This window comes from Monomorium pharaonis, chromosome 1, assembly GCF_013373865.1.
Source record: "Monomorium pharaonis isolate MP-MQ-018 chromosome 1, ASM1337386v2, whole genome shotgun sequence".
Classification (NCBI taxonomy): domain Eukaryota; kingdom Metazoa; phylum Arthropoda; class Insecta; order Hymenoptera; family Formicidae; genus Monomorium; species Monomorium pharaonis.
This window is the reverse complement of record NC_050467.1, coordinates 6,119,456-6,136,750: the sequence shown is the minus strand read 5'-3', so window position 1 is coordinate 6,136,750 and position 17,295 is coordinate 6,119,456. Positions and strand designations below refer to the sequence as shown.

Here is a 17,295-nt window from a genome sequence, read left to right as displayed (position 1 = left end):
TATAACGTGCGCATATACAGGCAAATAAATATTTCACGCTTTAGTCTTGCGACCGACTTGTTTTTACAAAGTCTATATTTTGTCGTACATTCACAAAAAATTTTTTTTCTAAGATTTGTCTAAATGACACGATTATTTCCTCCGTAAAGAAGTGTTTCTTCACGGTAGGAAAAAAAATTTAGATAAATATTACGCCGCGTTTAGGTAAATGTTAGAAAGAAAACACGTGACAAAGAAAGTTAATGTTATATAACATCAAAAGAATTATAGGTGACGATGGACGGTGACATAATAAATTTCTAAGTTTAAAAAATGTAACATATATTTCATCAATTATTTATAATTAAATGTTACTTTAGTGGTAGAAAATATTTATGTAATATTCACGGAATATTATAAGCCTGCTAAAAGAACAGTCTAATTCTCGGAATTTAAATATAGCATTATATTAACCTTCAGGAAAAGAACTATGTTTGAGATTCTAAAGCACTGTGTGTATAGTACCCGACATTTTTAAATTGCATTATTTTTGTATGTAATGCATAGAATTTAATGAATTTTTTTTCCAATTGATGTAGTAAACGTTGAAAAAAAAGAATATTTAAAATATTAAAGAGAGAGAGAGAGAGAGAGAGAGAGAGAGAGAGAGAGAGAGAGAGAGAGAGAGAGAGAGAGAGAGAGAGAGAGAGAGAGAGAGAGAGAGAGAGAGAGAGAGAGAGAGAAAATTAAAAATTATTAATACTAGTTTTTTTTACAGTTTTACAGTTATAAAAAATTTATAGTTTTAAGAGGAAAAAAGTTAAATACATTTTTTCAATAAATTTTAAAAGATAATATCGAACGTACTTTAAAACAAGAGTCCTTTAATTATTATTAAAAACTATTTTTTTTTGGTAAGGTAAAGGGGTGAGAGTAAGTAGAACACATTTATGGGAAAAATAATTGGATTTTTAATTACACAAATAAAATAATGGGAGACGGGGGAGTGTAGAAGAGAGAGAGAGAAAGAAGAGAGTGTAGGAAGAGTAAGGGAGAGAAGGGAATAAGGGGGTAGAGAAGACCTGGAAGGCATCAGGCAGCGGCGCGCGACGGATAAATGATTTAATAAGCAATTTCAAAGAATATGAAAACTGCACAAACCATTTAAACTTTACTTTAATTGCTTTGAATGTTTTTTAAATACGTAAAAAATAAAGACATGTTAAAGAGATTTTTAGCATTACTTATTAACAAATAAATTTTAAACACATTGAAAATAATAATTTTCAAGATTCTAGAGCCTTGAGTGTGGTTTTTAGTTTTACATTTAGGTTTTCAATTTTTCATTTTTAGCTTTTGTCTAAGAAATGTTATAAATAAGGTAGTATACCAGTATTGTGCGCTAACTTTCCTCTATATATAATTAATAAACATATCGGTACTTTTAAAGTGGAATTATGATAGAAGGCGTGGATCTTGTATACGGGATCTTGTATCTTACCTTTGATGGAAATTCATCTCAACAAGTGCTAGTGAGCCTGCATTTATGATGTCGTCTATCAGTCTCTAGCGGACTATCCCTTGCTGTCACGCATACTATTCAGTCGTAAACTCTCGGGTAGTCGATTATTTGGACAGACTGTCACAAAGTGACGATGACGGCAGCAATATTCGACGCTACGGATTTGCGCTATGGATTACGGTTTGTTTCGGTCAGTTATTGCGATTGGTATTTACCATGGTGAATTCGCATGTCGAAATAAAATTCACAGGAAGCATTTCGTTCTTTGAGCTTGGGATTCGTCTGCATTCTCATCGGTGTCATAAAACTATATCAATTTTGAGTAGAAAACCTTGTTCTGTTTCGTCTTATTATATCTAATTTTGTTGGACACTATAAAATAAATTATCTGAAAATAAATGATCTATTTCTTAATATTAGAACTACAAGTGACTAATTTCTATTATTTAAATAATATGTATAGATATTATATATAATATAAAAAAAGTTAATAAAAGTTATTTAATTATTTATATATTGCAACACAGCCAATCTAAGTAAAAAATCACAACCAATCTAAAAAAACGCAGTTATATATTTGAATACTTAAAAAAAAATTAGAAATTAGTAATTCTGTCTGATCCGATTCTGTATTTGAACTCAATTCTAATATTACAAAAGATTTACTGACTCTTTCTTTCTATCTTTTGAGAGAATGTTATTTTAGAGCGAATAATAAGTAGCGATTTGTTTGTTTTTTATTTCTTCTTTTTTTAAATACTACTCTTATAAACGAAATTGATACTGCAATCGATGAAAGATAACTAGCTCTTGCGTAATTATGCAGTGTGAAAACGCTGCTCAATCTCTCTTCAAAACGACTGACAAAGTGATATATACCACAAGACAAATATCATATGATTACTTTTTGGATAACGGCCATTCGGAAATATATGACTATTATAGTAATAGGAAATAGTAATGGAAATATTGATTCTATTAGAATTTGCAATAACTCATTGCATACGAAAATACACAGAATCTATTTGTGAATTTCTCTCGTTTCTCATTGAACGACTTAGAGTTGCCAGAATATTTACTCACAAATTTGGGAGGTCTATGAAAGTATTGAAATATTTATATTTCTTTACCTATATAAAGATTTTCTCTAAACTTTTTATCTCCCCCCAAAATTTTCCGTAATAATAATGTGGAAAAAATCCTTCCTGGTAACTTTGTGTCGACCCCATACCGTGATATGCAAGATTTTAAGTTCTACTTTCTATAGGCCATTATCCACACCAGTTTTGCTAAAGTAGTCTTATATATCGTTTCTAGCGAGCTCGAAAATCTTTCTGTGCAAATCACAAATACTACCTGATTGTGATAAATGTCGAGTTATTATTTTATATAATGTATAATTACACATTACATAAAATAATAACTCGACAATTTAAAACACATAAAATTTATTTTACAGTCGTTTGCATTACTACATTTTTTTAATTTGTTTCCATTCTCTTGTCTCTAAATTATGACACATCTATAATTCATAAGAATTTAATTAATAAACATTGGAATTAATGAAATTGGGAATCTGTAAATACAAAATTTAATAATAATAAGTAAACCTTTTTTATTTTAAAAACAAATATTTTTTTTCTATAATGCACTTTTTAAATAATTTTGCATTTTTATTAAAAATTTTGCGTCATAAAAGAAAATAATGGAAAATTTTGAAGAGACAATAAATCGAGAATATCCCAAGAACTTGCAAATGGAGCATCTAGGGATGCGTCAGAAATATACACATACTACTATCTTCCCTTCTCTTCATCATCTTATCTCCAACTTTCTGCATCTACGTCATAGTTAGAGCCACGAAAGGGCTGCGAAACGGCTAGAATTAGTTAGCTAATATTCCGAGTTAGAAACCTGGAATTAGTTGATCAAGGCTATCAGAGGTAACTGACCCTTTTGTGGAACGCGAGAAAAGCGGAAAGTTTTGACGGTGGATCATCGAAGGATTTGCTGGTGGAAGTCGCACTACGCAATTTATCGTGTCAATACAGGACTACGTTTCTCCTTTTCATAGTCTGTGTCGTTGAGCAAAGATGGTTACGAGCCATAAATCTCGATTCTTCGCAGCCCAGGTAATGGATCGCATAGCCGTCCAGGTGGCCCAGACAAACATCATCTCTCTCCCTCCTCTCTTGTTGTAAAAGTTATTCCGGCGTGTCGCGCGATTACAGTAGATTGCAAAGGCATCAATTGAATCGTTAAAGTCCGTAAAGTTTTTATCGTAGATCATTTCTCGCGCGCAGAATAACACTTTAATTATACAGATTAGCAAAATTTTGGAGACCCTTTCGTCAAAATGCATTCTTATGACTATGGTGATGCATTAATTTCACAGGTAAATTGTCTTCATTCTTGCGTGCGAGACGAGAACGATACTTGAAATATTTGAAATATTACTTAAAGTGTTACTTAAAAATTTGAATTAAAATTTATATAGGGTAACTCCGGTTTATATGCATCTCTCATAAACTTGATGAAAACTTTATCGAGCAATATTTATGCTTAAGATAAATAAACTCTGTATCAATAAAAACTTTATATGTCTCTTTTTAAAGTAAAATTTTTTTATATTTGAATAAAAAGCTTTTTTGAAATCTTTGTATGTTTACTGAAAAGAATGGGATGTAAGACCACTCATAACTGGAACAATCAAGCTGAATAAAAAATTTAAAAACTAAGAATTTATATTATGTACTTCCATCCTTTCTTTATTATCTTATTTTTATGTATCACGAAGTAATCGCTCGTAGTGGCTGCGAGAGTTATCATATGCGTATCGCGAGATGACGCATCTGCATGATGTGCTGAAATGTGGCTGAAATGATTAACGTGCTGAGAAAGTCGTGCTGAAAAGTTTTTCGTCGTGATTTACATTTATTGGATTTACATTTATTACTATTTATTGGAGGATAAGAGTGCTGAGATTCGCGACTTTACCCACAGAAAAGTGATCTGACTACTTTCGACATGTAATATAAAGTCAATTTTATACTCGTTACAGAGAGAGTCATAATTTTACGTAGATTGCAATCATTGTTGCGGAACATTGACAAATTGATTCAATTCACTATAATTTGATTAATATTAATAGTAAAAAAAAAACTGAAACATATAACGCCAATAGCAAATCGCCTTTTAATTTTTTTTTGACTTCTGCTGAATAAATACCAGGGTCGCCCTATATTTTGTATCTTATTCCAAAACAAGAAAGTATTTTATACAATATTCAGACTTTCGTTATCTAATTCTTTTATGTTTATAAGCGGTATATGTAGAAGAAAGATTGAAATTTTTCTACTTTTTCCCTCTCGTCACTTTCATCTAACAAAAAATATTTACCCTTTACATAAACTATGGGTCGACCACTTGAGATACAATCACGATTGAAATTGGTACCAATTACGATGCATTCTACGTAATGAACTCTGTCCAGGCGAGAGAGATCTAATCATCGTTATCATTCTCCCGTAATATTTCGCAAGTTTATCCGCGCGATGCGCTTCCCGTGATACGAGAGGCACTTCCAGGCGCTCTTCCCAGCCCAGGCGATGGCACCGAGCGTATGAATATCAGATAAGATCTCGCTCCGCGGACGAGCGAGTGCGGACGACGCGATTAGATTAAGGTTTGGTATATTTATAGAACTCGCGGCTCGTGTCGTAATTAGCGTCATCTTGTTACTCACACTTCGTGGAGTCGTCTCGTTAATTTTGCCTTACTGCCGCGGGTATCGCGGATGCCGCCGAGATGATTCCGCGACGATTTTAGCTACCCTTGGCGTTTTCGCATCTCGACGAGGGAGACAGATATCTGATCTTTCAACCCCTGTACGCGATCCCGCGAGGTTTCCCGCGAGGTTTTTGACGACATTTCCGCGGAACTTCCTGTTTTCCAACAAGATACAATGTAACACAGTGTCCAACATAAAGTGTTCCATAAACTGTGACATGCGGTGTTACACTGCTCGAGGCGGCGAAAAGCTGAGCGCGTAAAATGTGCCAGTGTTTCACCGGTCTCCAAAATAAATTTTATATATTATATATGATACTAACGTGTTAATTTCTTATATCAATTTTAATAACAATACTTTCTCGATGCCCATTAGCATCAATATTACTTATCGTTTGTCAACTGATTGTGAGTCTGGAGTTCTAATTGTTCCAACAGGAAACGTTACAGAACGGAACACGGTCCTGTAGCTGGAAAACGGCCATCGCCGGGAGAGTATCTTTTCTCCTTTCTTTCCTTCCTTCCTCTCCGTCATCCGTTTTTCTTGCGAATCTCCGGAGTCGCGGAGTGCGACGCATGCGTCGGCTGCCGTCGCGGGGCCGTCCGACTCGTGCACTCGCAAAAATTCTCCAGTTGGCGCCGCGACGCGCTCGAAGGAGCTTTCGTTCGTTCGACGAGTATCCCGGGGAAACGACGGACCCGTCGCTCATCTCGCTCCCGCGAAAGGAAAGGGAGGATCGAGAGTTGAAGAAGAAGCGAACGGGAGTACGCGAGCAATTATTTTTCTCCCCTCCCTCTCCCCCCCCCGCCTCCCCCATCTTTGCCGGAAACAGGTGTGTGCGAGCGCGAGGGATGCTACAATGCAACCGGCACGCATCGCGAGGTAATTATGGCATCGTTTATTGCTTGGACCGTTCCAATTCGACGAATCGATCGAGACGTGCCCGGCACGTGCTTCCCGATCGTCGGCGCGAAGCAACATGCACGTTGTATATATATGTAAGCGGTGCGCAAAAGATGCAATTTGCCACGGAGAACGTTAAGCATCTCGTCCTAACTGACGAATGATGAAAGCGGGCAAACAATTATATTAATTAGCGAGCTGCGCAAGAAGAAGCTAAATTTATTATTCATACGTTAGTACATGTTTTCTCTCCCTTTCTTTTGCAGTTTAATTGGGATAATTAAAGACAAACGTGCTGAAAAATTGCGATGCAACAACTTGTCAGTCATCCATGATCCATTTAATCAGCTGCCCTTTGAGTGATCGAATATATATACACTGTAGGACGATTATTTGTCTCCTGTCACGTAAAAATTTCCCGTGGGGACAATTCCATTATCACAAAGACAACGTTACCGCTCCCATTTTAAACAGATCAATTCGGGCGGCATAAAACATCCTGTTTTTGTCACAAGTTTCGACAAATCGAACGAATCCCGTTGAAGATAGGTATTCTCACGCAGCGGGAAAATTTAATTAGAGTTCTATGTGAAAAGCCGCGGCTTGAAATTAATTGTTTTAACTGAATACAAAATATTTAAAGGATTACCCTTTCCATGATTGCATCACGTAGACCGGGAGCGGGCGAGTGTATGACGCAAATTAAAACGTAACGCGGCTTTCAACGCGGCGGGTTGTCGCGCGTGTCCGAATATTCGCGGCGATGCATCTCGCGCGCGCGCGCGCCAGCGCGGAATATTTATCGTCGTAAGGGAGATTTTGCGCGTAAAAATGCATAGCAGCGGTTGAAAGAGAGGACGTGCGTTGCATCGATGACCCCGCGTAAAATTAGATTCGGCTAAAAGCGCGCCCGACCGCCACCGAAAATCACTTGTATAATAAAATCACATATATATATATATATATAATATTTATATAGAAGAAAGCCGCCAATACCGAAACTTACTTATTTCTCCGAAATTAAATATGGCACTGTATTAATATTGATAATAAATATTTGCTTAGATATTTAGAGAAGTAAATATTTTACACATTTATTTTTTTTTGTACAGAAAATGTACTAAAAATGAAAGTGAGAATAAAATTTATACAATTTTCTCTGGCGAATTACTCAATTTAAACAATACTGAGATATTATTCATAATATTAGGTCATTTTATATGTTTGTAACTTTCTATAATTATTTTGTTCGTATCTCTCGCTATCATATTTTTTTTCATAGTGTAGTCGAAAGATAAAATCAACCTAAAGTGTAAACTGGTGTATTTCTCTGTTATAGAAAATAAAGCAAATGTATGATCTGTTCTTTTCATAACATAACTTCATTTCAAATATATTGTCTATTGCTTAAATAAATCATTTATCTTTATTTTTTATGTTTAAATTACTTTTATTTCTAAAATGTTCCATTTTGGATTTTTATTTTTTGTAGTCTAATATATAGAATTATATTGTATTACTTTATTTTATAAATTTATTTCTTTACCATGCAAAACCGCGTCTGAATTCTGCCATTATTGCTTATTATACCAGCTTTAAAGTCCAATTTATTAAATGTTAATTTTTGTTTATGTTGCAAAAACTTTAATTATTACAAAATATGAAATAGTATTATAAAAACTATTATATCATCTAATAGAAGATATTTTTTAATTTACCTATGTTTTCAACGTTTTATTTTGAGCTTTTGATTAAGAAATTGCTCAGAAACAAAGTGGTATGCCAGTGGTATTGATAATCGTTCTCTACTATTACTGTAAAAACGTAGCGATGTTATTGTTACCGTTACAAATAAAAAAGTAATGTTACCAAAAAAATAACGATAATGTCATTATTTCCTAACGCTGTATGTTATTTGGCCTAATGTATTTATATGCAGCTTTAAAATGAGTTTTGATTATCATCATTGATCAAACTATCCTGGGCAAGTAATATAAAACTGTTTGAAATGGAAATATTAAAAAAAAAACTAGGAAATAATTGAATAATTTCAATCGAAATTTATTTAGAAAAGTTCTGTAAGTAATACGCATTCTGATATGATAAAGTCTATTTTTATTCGGACGCGAAATACAGTTGTCCCTTATAATAATTATAACAATAATAATAATAAAATCTATATTGGATTGTCGCTAACAAACATTGCGCTGTAATTATTATTAAATAATAATTTATACTCTTGTTCTTCTCTACTTTCCGAAGAGAATGCAATAGGACATGCATGTGGTTTTTTGATTTGCAAAAATGCGACGAACCATTTAGGAACTTATTTTATTGCTTCATTTATACCCATGCATCGTTTATTCTATATCGACTTGAATGTATGATTTTCGTATGGCTTGTACATTAGGCTGTGCAAAAGAGTATTCGATTCTGGAGCGCTATTGTATTTCAAGTCGACGCTCTTCACGAGCGATCGAACAGGGATGAAAGAATTCGAGTGATGAATGAAGATTGTTGTTTAGAATAGAGCGAAGAAGAGAGAGGGAAGGGAGGGAACCAAGTTGGTATTGCATGTTTCAGAGGATTTTCTCGAGAGAGCTCGTGAGCGGAGATTTTTGTCAGCGCGTGCATAAGTACCTCTATTACGCTAAGTTTAAAGTTCGCCAGTTTGTTCGTATTATTTGTTACGCGGCAGTCCTCGAGTGACGATATTTCGAATTTCATATGCTCGCTGTTAAGGACGAGATCGCCCCCAAGAGCATTTGTTTATCAGTTAGTCGTAAAATATGAAGAAAAATGCAATGCGTAAGAAGAATATATTTGCTGTCTTAAACATGGCCCGTGATAATGTCGAGTACACGGTTGTTTTATTAAACGAACAATTGCCAGAAACTGTGGCGCACGGATGTCGTTGTGTTATTTTCAATGCAAACGAATGCACAGATTTATGTAGGCGCAAGCATACATCAACAAATATAATACGCCAATACCAGAAATCTTGCGATTAATCCTGCGAGAAAGGAAGATATACATTCACTGCAAAATAGAATACATTTACTACAGAAAAAAGAATATTCTTGTTTTGAAAATATATTTATTTTTTAAATGTTAAATGTTGAAATAAGATTATACAGATTTAAACAATTTGCTTTAAAAAAAAAATTTTATATAGTTCTATGAAGAAAAGTATATTTTCTTATTTATATATTAATAATAATTCTTACAAGTTGAAATGAAAAAAGTAATAGACAAAAAAATAATAGTATCTTCAAATCAAGTATTAGAACTTTTTAATACTACTATTATTAAAATAAGCATTTTGTGTATATATGTGTGTTTCTAAATAACTACTAGATACTACAGACGAGGGCTTTGCGCGCGCTATTTGACTTTTTATTTTTTATTTTTTAAAAATAAATTGCAACAATGATTGTATAGATAACTATTTATAGAAATTTGACAGCTGTCAAAATTCAATGTGTTTAACGTTAATCGTAACAAATTAAATGTAATTTATTCAATGTTAGCAGTTTTTAATAAATGCATTAAAAAATTTGCAGAGAATCAAAAGTAAAAAGATAAAATTATATATTTAACAAAATAGAAAATTTTAATATAAAATTATATATTTAACGGTATCGATATTTTTAATGAATACATGAAAAACTTTGCAAACAGTAAAAAGTGAAAACGTGATATTATTATATATGTATATAATTTTCTTCTTTTATTTTTTTAATTTTTCTATAAATTTTTTTTGTGTTTCTCTCTTTTCTCTTTCTTGCTATCTCTAGTTAAATTGTTTTTTATATTATTCTTTGTTTTCTCTATAAAAAAATAGATATTATATTTTATAATATTCATGCTGTCAGATATAAATTTCCAAAATTTATGTAACAATTAAACAATAACAATTTTTCTAACATTTTTTGAGATATTAAATTATTTATTTATACATTAATCATAATTTATTTACATGTAAAAATAATTTATTTTATTTTACTCTTCTTTTTCTTTTTATTTTTTTTTTAAGTATTTTTAATTTAGTTTTTCTCGCGAAAAACTGTCAGCAATAAAATCACTTACATGGTTAAAAAAAAAAGATTTATTTTTTATATTTTAAATTAATTGCAACGACAATTTTATAGATAACCATTTATACAAAGACAGCTGTTAAAATTCAATTGCAATGATAGTTACTCTTGTAGCAAAAGAACCAATCATCATCGTGGAAAACTATCAATAATAAAATTAATAACATCTCCTTTTTAAGAGCGGATTTTAATATTAAAATTAAAATATAATATTTGGTAAAATTTCAGATTATTAAATTAAAAAGAAATTAAATCATGTATAGGCAAGCAAAATTATTATTGTTTTATGTATAACCAAAAATAGAATTTCTTGCTTACATATAAAACTTTTTCTAATCGGTTCTTGATTGAGATGATATACTTATATAAAACAATAGTTGTTAAATAAAATATAATAGTTTAATCTAATATTTAATATTGTTTTTTCTTTGTAGCTGTCATTCCCTTTTTGTTTTATCTTTTCATTATCTCTGTGTGTATTCTTTTTTGAAAATTAACAAAACATAGCGGCATAATTAAAATTTGGCTGTTCACTTAGCACTCAAAAAAATAATTTTGCAACTTCAACAAAAATTATATTTATGTAAAAATTAACTGAGGTAAATAATTACCAAATACTGTAATATGTATATGTATTGCACTTAATCAATCTAACTGACAGAAGCAGAATTTACAAATTTTTCTATACGTGACAGTCAAAATTCTAGCAGATACAAAAATTAGCGATACATTTTGATTGTGACATCAAGAAATTTGTTTATGTCAGCAAAAAATTTCTTTTAATAAGACAGACTTTATATAAATTCTAGGATCTTAATACAATACTATTATCTCGTAGTTATCGTCATGTTTCACGTGCTTTCCGGTCACTCGAAAAGCACGATTCGTACACATATGTACAGGAGCTTGCGCACGCGTGCGTATACATACGTACAATAGCGTCATAATAGCGCGGACGAGCGATAATCTAATAAAGTCGGGGTCGACGCTCATTAACGTCCCTTTTTTATAGCAAGAACGTGCTCCGTCGCGGGCGCGTAATTATTACTATCGCGGCAGCGAGACGATTTAATCGTGACGTCACGCTGTAAATCGTGGCATCAGACAATCTTACGAGCTGTGCTCCAACTCTCTCTCGTCCCCGTCCATTCCCCCAATGTGCCTGCAACGTACTGGACTCGGGTTTACTGTACATTCGGAATCCGGCGGCGACTCCGCGCGGCGCGGAAAAAAATTTTTTTCTCCCTATTTGCTTTTCACGTCGAACTTAAATTAAAAATGTTGGCGGCTGCGACGTGACGCGAATGAATCCCACTGTTGGGATGTACACGAACGCGTCATCGTGTATTACCTCTGACGGACGTTACTGGCAATATTTATAGTCGAAAAAAAGAGACAGAGAAAGAGAGAGAAAATAAAAGAGAGAGAGAGAGAGAAAAGAAACATAATAGAAATTCATAACGCTGTCGATGTCAGTAGGCTCCAAATACAATGTGCGTGCTGAAGAGAAAGGCGTGGAAGTAATAAAGGTTGATTAGATGCGCCCGACGGGGGGTTATAATATCTCCGTTCAACGTGACATTATTAATGCATTAACGACATCGATGAAGAGGTTGAATGCAACAACGATGCCACCGTGGCGACCGAGAAGCACACTACGAAATACTGTAATCTTTTTACATGTGTTCGTCCATAAGTCATAAAATGTTAGCCAATTTTATATTGAATAACTTTCTGTCATTTTACTCATCCCCCATCGAGACATAAAAAAAAGTGTAGAAGTATTAAAAGCATAAGTTTATTCATCAGTTTTATCGATTTATTTTATTTTATGAACATTTGTTTATTTTTTCTCTCTTACCTAAATATTAATAATTAAAAATGTCGAATTTGTAGCAAATAAATAGAATAGAAAGGAATAAAGTTTTATTTAAATTTTAATTATGGTCTTTAATTTTGTGTGGATTTTAAAATCTATTACAAAAATGAACAAAGTCTTCTTTCTCTCTTTAAAGGAAGAAATTTTAAAGCAAGCCAATTGATTTTTTATACGTGACTGACTCTCTCTCTCTCTCTCTCTCTCTCTCTCTCTCTCTCTCTCTCTCTCTCTCTCTGTCTCTTTGTGTGTGTGTGTGTGTGTGTGTGTATTAGCATGATATATTGAATAACTTTGACACATTTAGTACTAAATAAAAAAAAAGTGGATACAACCAAAGCAAAAGTAATTAGCTTTGACATTATTAATAGGAATTAAGCTTATTTAGATCATAATACATAAGTAAGGATATATAAATCTGTAACAACTGTTAATATCGTGCAACTAGTGCGTGAAATTGTCTTTCCTCATAAAATCGGAGATTTGCTAGACATATTTTAACAGAATGAAAAACATTTGTCGTGAAAGCTCACGTAATCTCGTTTTAGCCGCCATTGAGGATAATTGCTCGAAGCTCTCTAAGCAGATCTAATAAGAAATTCTCAGAGCGCGCCAACCTTGCGTAGCTAATTAAAAACTAAATTTGCTAAAATTCTCCCGCACCAGCCGGAGTCTCGCGAACGGCCGTATCCTTGTGCCAAAATGGAAATGAAAATTCCCTAATTTTCTCCGTCGGAATCTCAACGTCGCAGATATTTCTTATGGAATCTTCGCGTAGACAAAACAGATCTTGCGATTAACTTCAGCCGCGAAAAGTGATTAAAAATTGGAATTTATATATTAGAGAATAAATTGCCTAAGAAAATTGTTCAGAGATTATCTTTGTTATGTAATAATTTTTACTTATTTGCAAACGGAGATAATTTTCTTTTACAAAGGAGGTATTTCAAGAATTTGTAAAAGTTTGATTTTAAGATATAGAATTTAATATCATAAAAGTAATATGTAATAATTCAGATATTAATGAATCAAAGCGCCATTGATGGAATTACATAGAGTTATTTCTTTATACTGTTCAAAACCAACTAACAATACCTTTAACTTTAATATCTTTCTATTTTGTTAATTTTCTTGTGTTTTTAATTAGTTTTATAGTTTTACAAAAAATATTATATTTATATATATTTATTTTAAAAAATAAAATAAAATAAATTATTTAAGATTAAAGTGAATTAAATTATTTCTTAAATATATTTAATGAAAACTATAAGTATAAAAGAATTAGCACTTGGACATTGTGGTTAGACTAATTTTGTAAAGCTTCGGCTATTTGTTGTGATTAAAGTTGAATTTATTACATGTAAATAAGTCATTCAAAATTTTAAAATCTTGTAATTTTAACGTTTTGAGCCATCAGCATTTGAATTTATACTTTTACATGCCATTTTATATGTTAATGTTAAACTTTCCAGAATCTCAAAACTTATATACTTGTTTATACTTATCTTCTTTTGTTACAATTTACTCTCAAAATTATAATACTCGCGAATTTGGAAGAATTTATGTTTCTCTCTGTATAATTTGCCATAATAAAGTGTAAAATAATTTAGTTAAATTTGACTAAATTGTGTTAAAATTATAATAATATTTTTAAAAATAATATACTGTCTCAACTATTATGTTCTGAGGATAAATTTTAAGAGAAAATTCTCTATATGCAATAGAATTAATTTCGCAGACACGATATTAAATATATGTTACAATATACGAAAGTGACATTTTAAAAGAATTTATTCTTAAAAAAAAAAATCGATTTTACATTCGCCTTAGATGTTCAATGAATAGCAGATGTTTTCTGCGGGAAGATGATATTCCGCGGTAAATTTATGAGGATGGAGATCATGGGCAGGTGGAATTCCGGACAGCTCCCGATTGATACTTTCAATCGTGATAAGGGATAGGACCAGGAAAGAGAGTAAGGAATTGAGGCACGGAATCTCAAACCGAGGGAATAAAATCGGTGTCGGACTATCGTCGTGCAAAAATGCGACTCGCGTTCGATCGCGATGGCCCGGCATATTGATCAACTGCGTTCAAATAGCTTCTCGAAGGACAATAATCCGGAAATTTAGATTGATTAGACGATCTAAGAACCGGTCAGACACGAGATGAGATTGAAATCATTGTGGTGGCCGAATGGCTCGTGATAATATTTCCTTTTTCTCCGCTCACCCCCTTCAATCGTTATCTCATTGAGGTTCCAGATGCTCGCTCGTAGATACGTGTGTAATTCCTCTTGAATTAAGTCTATCTCTCTGTAACATGAAAAAATGTTATATACCAAAGATTCAATCATTCTTTGTGATTCGAGAGACGAGATTAAGAATATATTCTTTAAAAAAATAAAAGATATACAATTTAATATTTATAATATCTAGAATATTTAAAATAGCTTCTGCTTAAAATTTACAACCACTTTTTTCGAAATCGTACTTTTTTGTAGTGTGGGACAAACTTTTTGAAATCTATTAGGAATTTCGACATAAATTGTCTTACGTCTTACACACATCTTATGTCCGTTTTTCGTTTGAATTATTGTTACTTATTATTTGTCTTTGTAAATTCTGTACAAAAAATACAAGATTATCAGAATAAATAAAGAATGTCTTTTAAAGCTGCCACTTTGTCAAATACGAGGATTATAATTTTAGATTCAATGATCATAGACACAGATCTCCCTTAAATAAGAAAACTTTTTTATTTTAACTATCTAGAAGAGCTGCCATTTATCTTACTGTCTCTATATTTTTTTGCAAACTTTTAATGATTAGTACACGGAAAAGTAACGTTTCTTTTAATTTAAAAAATACGTAGACATCATTAAAATAATAGTAAAAAGTATGCAAAGCTGAGTATTAATAGATTTTTGTATCTTTCTAAAAAAATTTCTGAAAAACTTTTTTTCTTCGACCTTTCAAGGAAAATAACAATATTAGAGAGTATAAGAAACTAGCCCGGAATAAATAAAATATTGTCTTCTAACTTCTCTTCACGCATATTGCGTAAGTTTTCAGTTCCATGTAGCACTTCTCGATCGGCAATCCACTCGTTTTCGAGTCACGCGCTCTCCTTCTCCGGATAATCCCACGGTCGAAACTTCTGAGGGATATATGGGGAACAAATATTGCGCGAGAAATGTGACCGCACAAGAGAGACTCTCCTACTACCCGGAGGTAAAACCAAGTAAATGATAGTCTCTCGTATTGTTATTCGTATATAGTGCGGTATCAAATATGCATTACTCGTTACCACATAGATGCTTCCACGGACAATGGACTTAGGGGCAATAGAATTTCGGATAGGAGATGAAGAAAGCCGTGCAACGGCGGAGACTTTACGCTGATAGAAAAATATATGACATTTACGACTATAATTGCATAGTAAAATAATTATAGTTAGGAATATCATTTTTATGATATATTTACAGTAATTATTACTATAATATTGGTAATAATAACTATAATTTACATTGTTGAATAATTATAAAATATGGTTGGGTCCCCAATGAATCATAAATTTATAGTTAGTTTAAATTACCATATATTATAGTTTTCATAACCATAATATTAGTTTATGCAACTTATGATATAACCAAAATGGAGATTTTTATACAGTTAGTTGTACCATAAAATGATTATTATAAGCATATATTAAGTATAAATATATAGTTATTATTACCAACATTATAGTAATAATTACTATAAAAATGATATTTTTAACTATAATTATTTTACTATGCAATTATAGTCGTAAATATCATATATTTTTCTATCAGTGTATCAATCTTAAAATGCTGTCGTATATAAAGTTTACGTGCAAAAATAGCATTCCACGTTGGTTTGGTGAACGTGAAGAAATCCGATTGGATTTTCCTTGGACAAGATCCTTTATACAAGTCAAACAAGGGGAGTTCTCTGCAACGCGGTAAAACGCGCGAATTACCGATTCAAAAGCGCATGTCCGACGCAACGGTGCGTTCCCGATAGCAACTTTTAGTATCTGTTTACGTCATTTTAACGCTCGCGAGACGGCAGGGCTGCAATCAGGGCGGCAGACGGGTAATAAATTTCATCGCTCTGACGAGCCCGCCGGCCGCCGACAATTTCCAGCCCCACTGCCCGCCGCTGTCTGGGAGTACGGCGCTATCGGCGGGCCACTAATTGTAAACAAAACCACCGAGCTATAAATTTGTTTAATTAACACCGCCATCAGACCACATGACGGTTCCGCTCCGTTCGTCCTCCCTCTCTCCGTCTCACCCATCTCTTCTTTCCCTTTTTCCATCTTCTCTTTCTCTTTTCCACTCTCTCCGTCTCTCTCTCTCTCCCTCTCTGTCTCTGTTAAAACACGCGTGCGACGGCTCGCTCGTAGGGGAGGGTTTTATCGTCCTCGAAACGATTGACACATTCGCTATCGTGTATCCGTTAAATTGACTGGAATGCGAGGGCGATCGCTAATCGTGTCGATTTAACTTTGCAAATTGCGCCTGCCGAAATTGCGCGGGGGCACCGAATAATATTAAACGTAACAGCGATCCACGTCATTTCAGCATCTGTAATGTGTGACGGTTATCTATTTAAAGGGAGGGGTAGCGCTCCCCATTGGGGAAGCGAAACTTTATATACGTTTAAACACAGGCGCGGCCCGGGTGAAACGAGAGGGAGCGAGGAAAGAATCCTCTCCTTAATATATAAGCGCGCGCCTGTTGAATAGAACGTCGCTCATCGGGAAAAAGAAATTCCCGCTCTCGGGATTCCGCGAGTTCGCGGAACTTCGTTCCGGCCCGGGGGGGAGGGGAGGGGGAGGGTGCGGCGAGGAGCGAGAAATGAAGTTGTATTACCGCTAAAATAACGCCCGCGGTCGGGAGCGGTCCTGTTCCCGTTGTTCCCGACGTTGTTTCTTAAATATGCACGGGGAGTTGCGGGAAATTAAAGATTTGTTTTCACGAGCCCGGCATAATGTGACGGCGATAAAACTCGGGCGGGCGTCGTTCCCCGAGATGGAAATTCCCGAGAGGCGTTCCGCGTTGCCGCGCCGCCGTCCCTATTTCGTAAACGTCGCGCCATTT

General features: G+C 33.6%; 1 protein-coding gene across 2 annotated transcripts in view; it reads left to right on the top strand.

The window, feature by feature from the left end:
• Positions 1–5,906: 5,906 nt before the first annotated feature.
• LOC105830976 (probable G-protein coupled receptor B0563.6) overlaps positions 5,907–17,295 on the top strand; it is a 107,956-nt gene continuing 96,567 nt past the window's right edge. The window contains exon 1 of one of the 2 annotated variants that reach the window (XM_036283844.1): positions 5,907–6,055. The gene's annotated coding sequence lies outside the window, so the exon portion shown is untranslated. Of the gene's footprint in view, positions 6,174–17,295 lie in introns of both variants that reach the window. The other variant, XM_036283840.1, reaches the window with a different exon arrangement.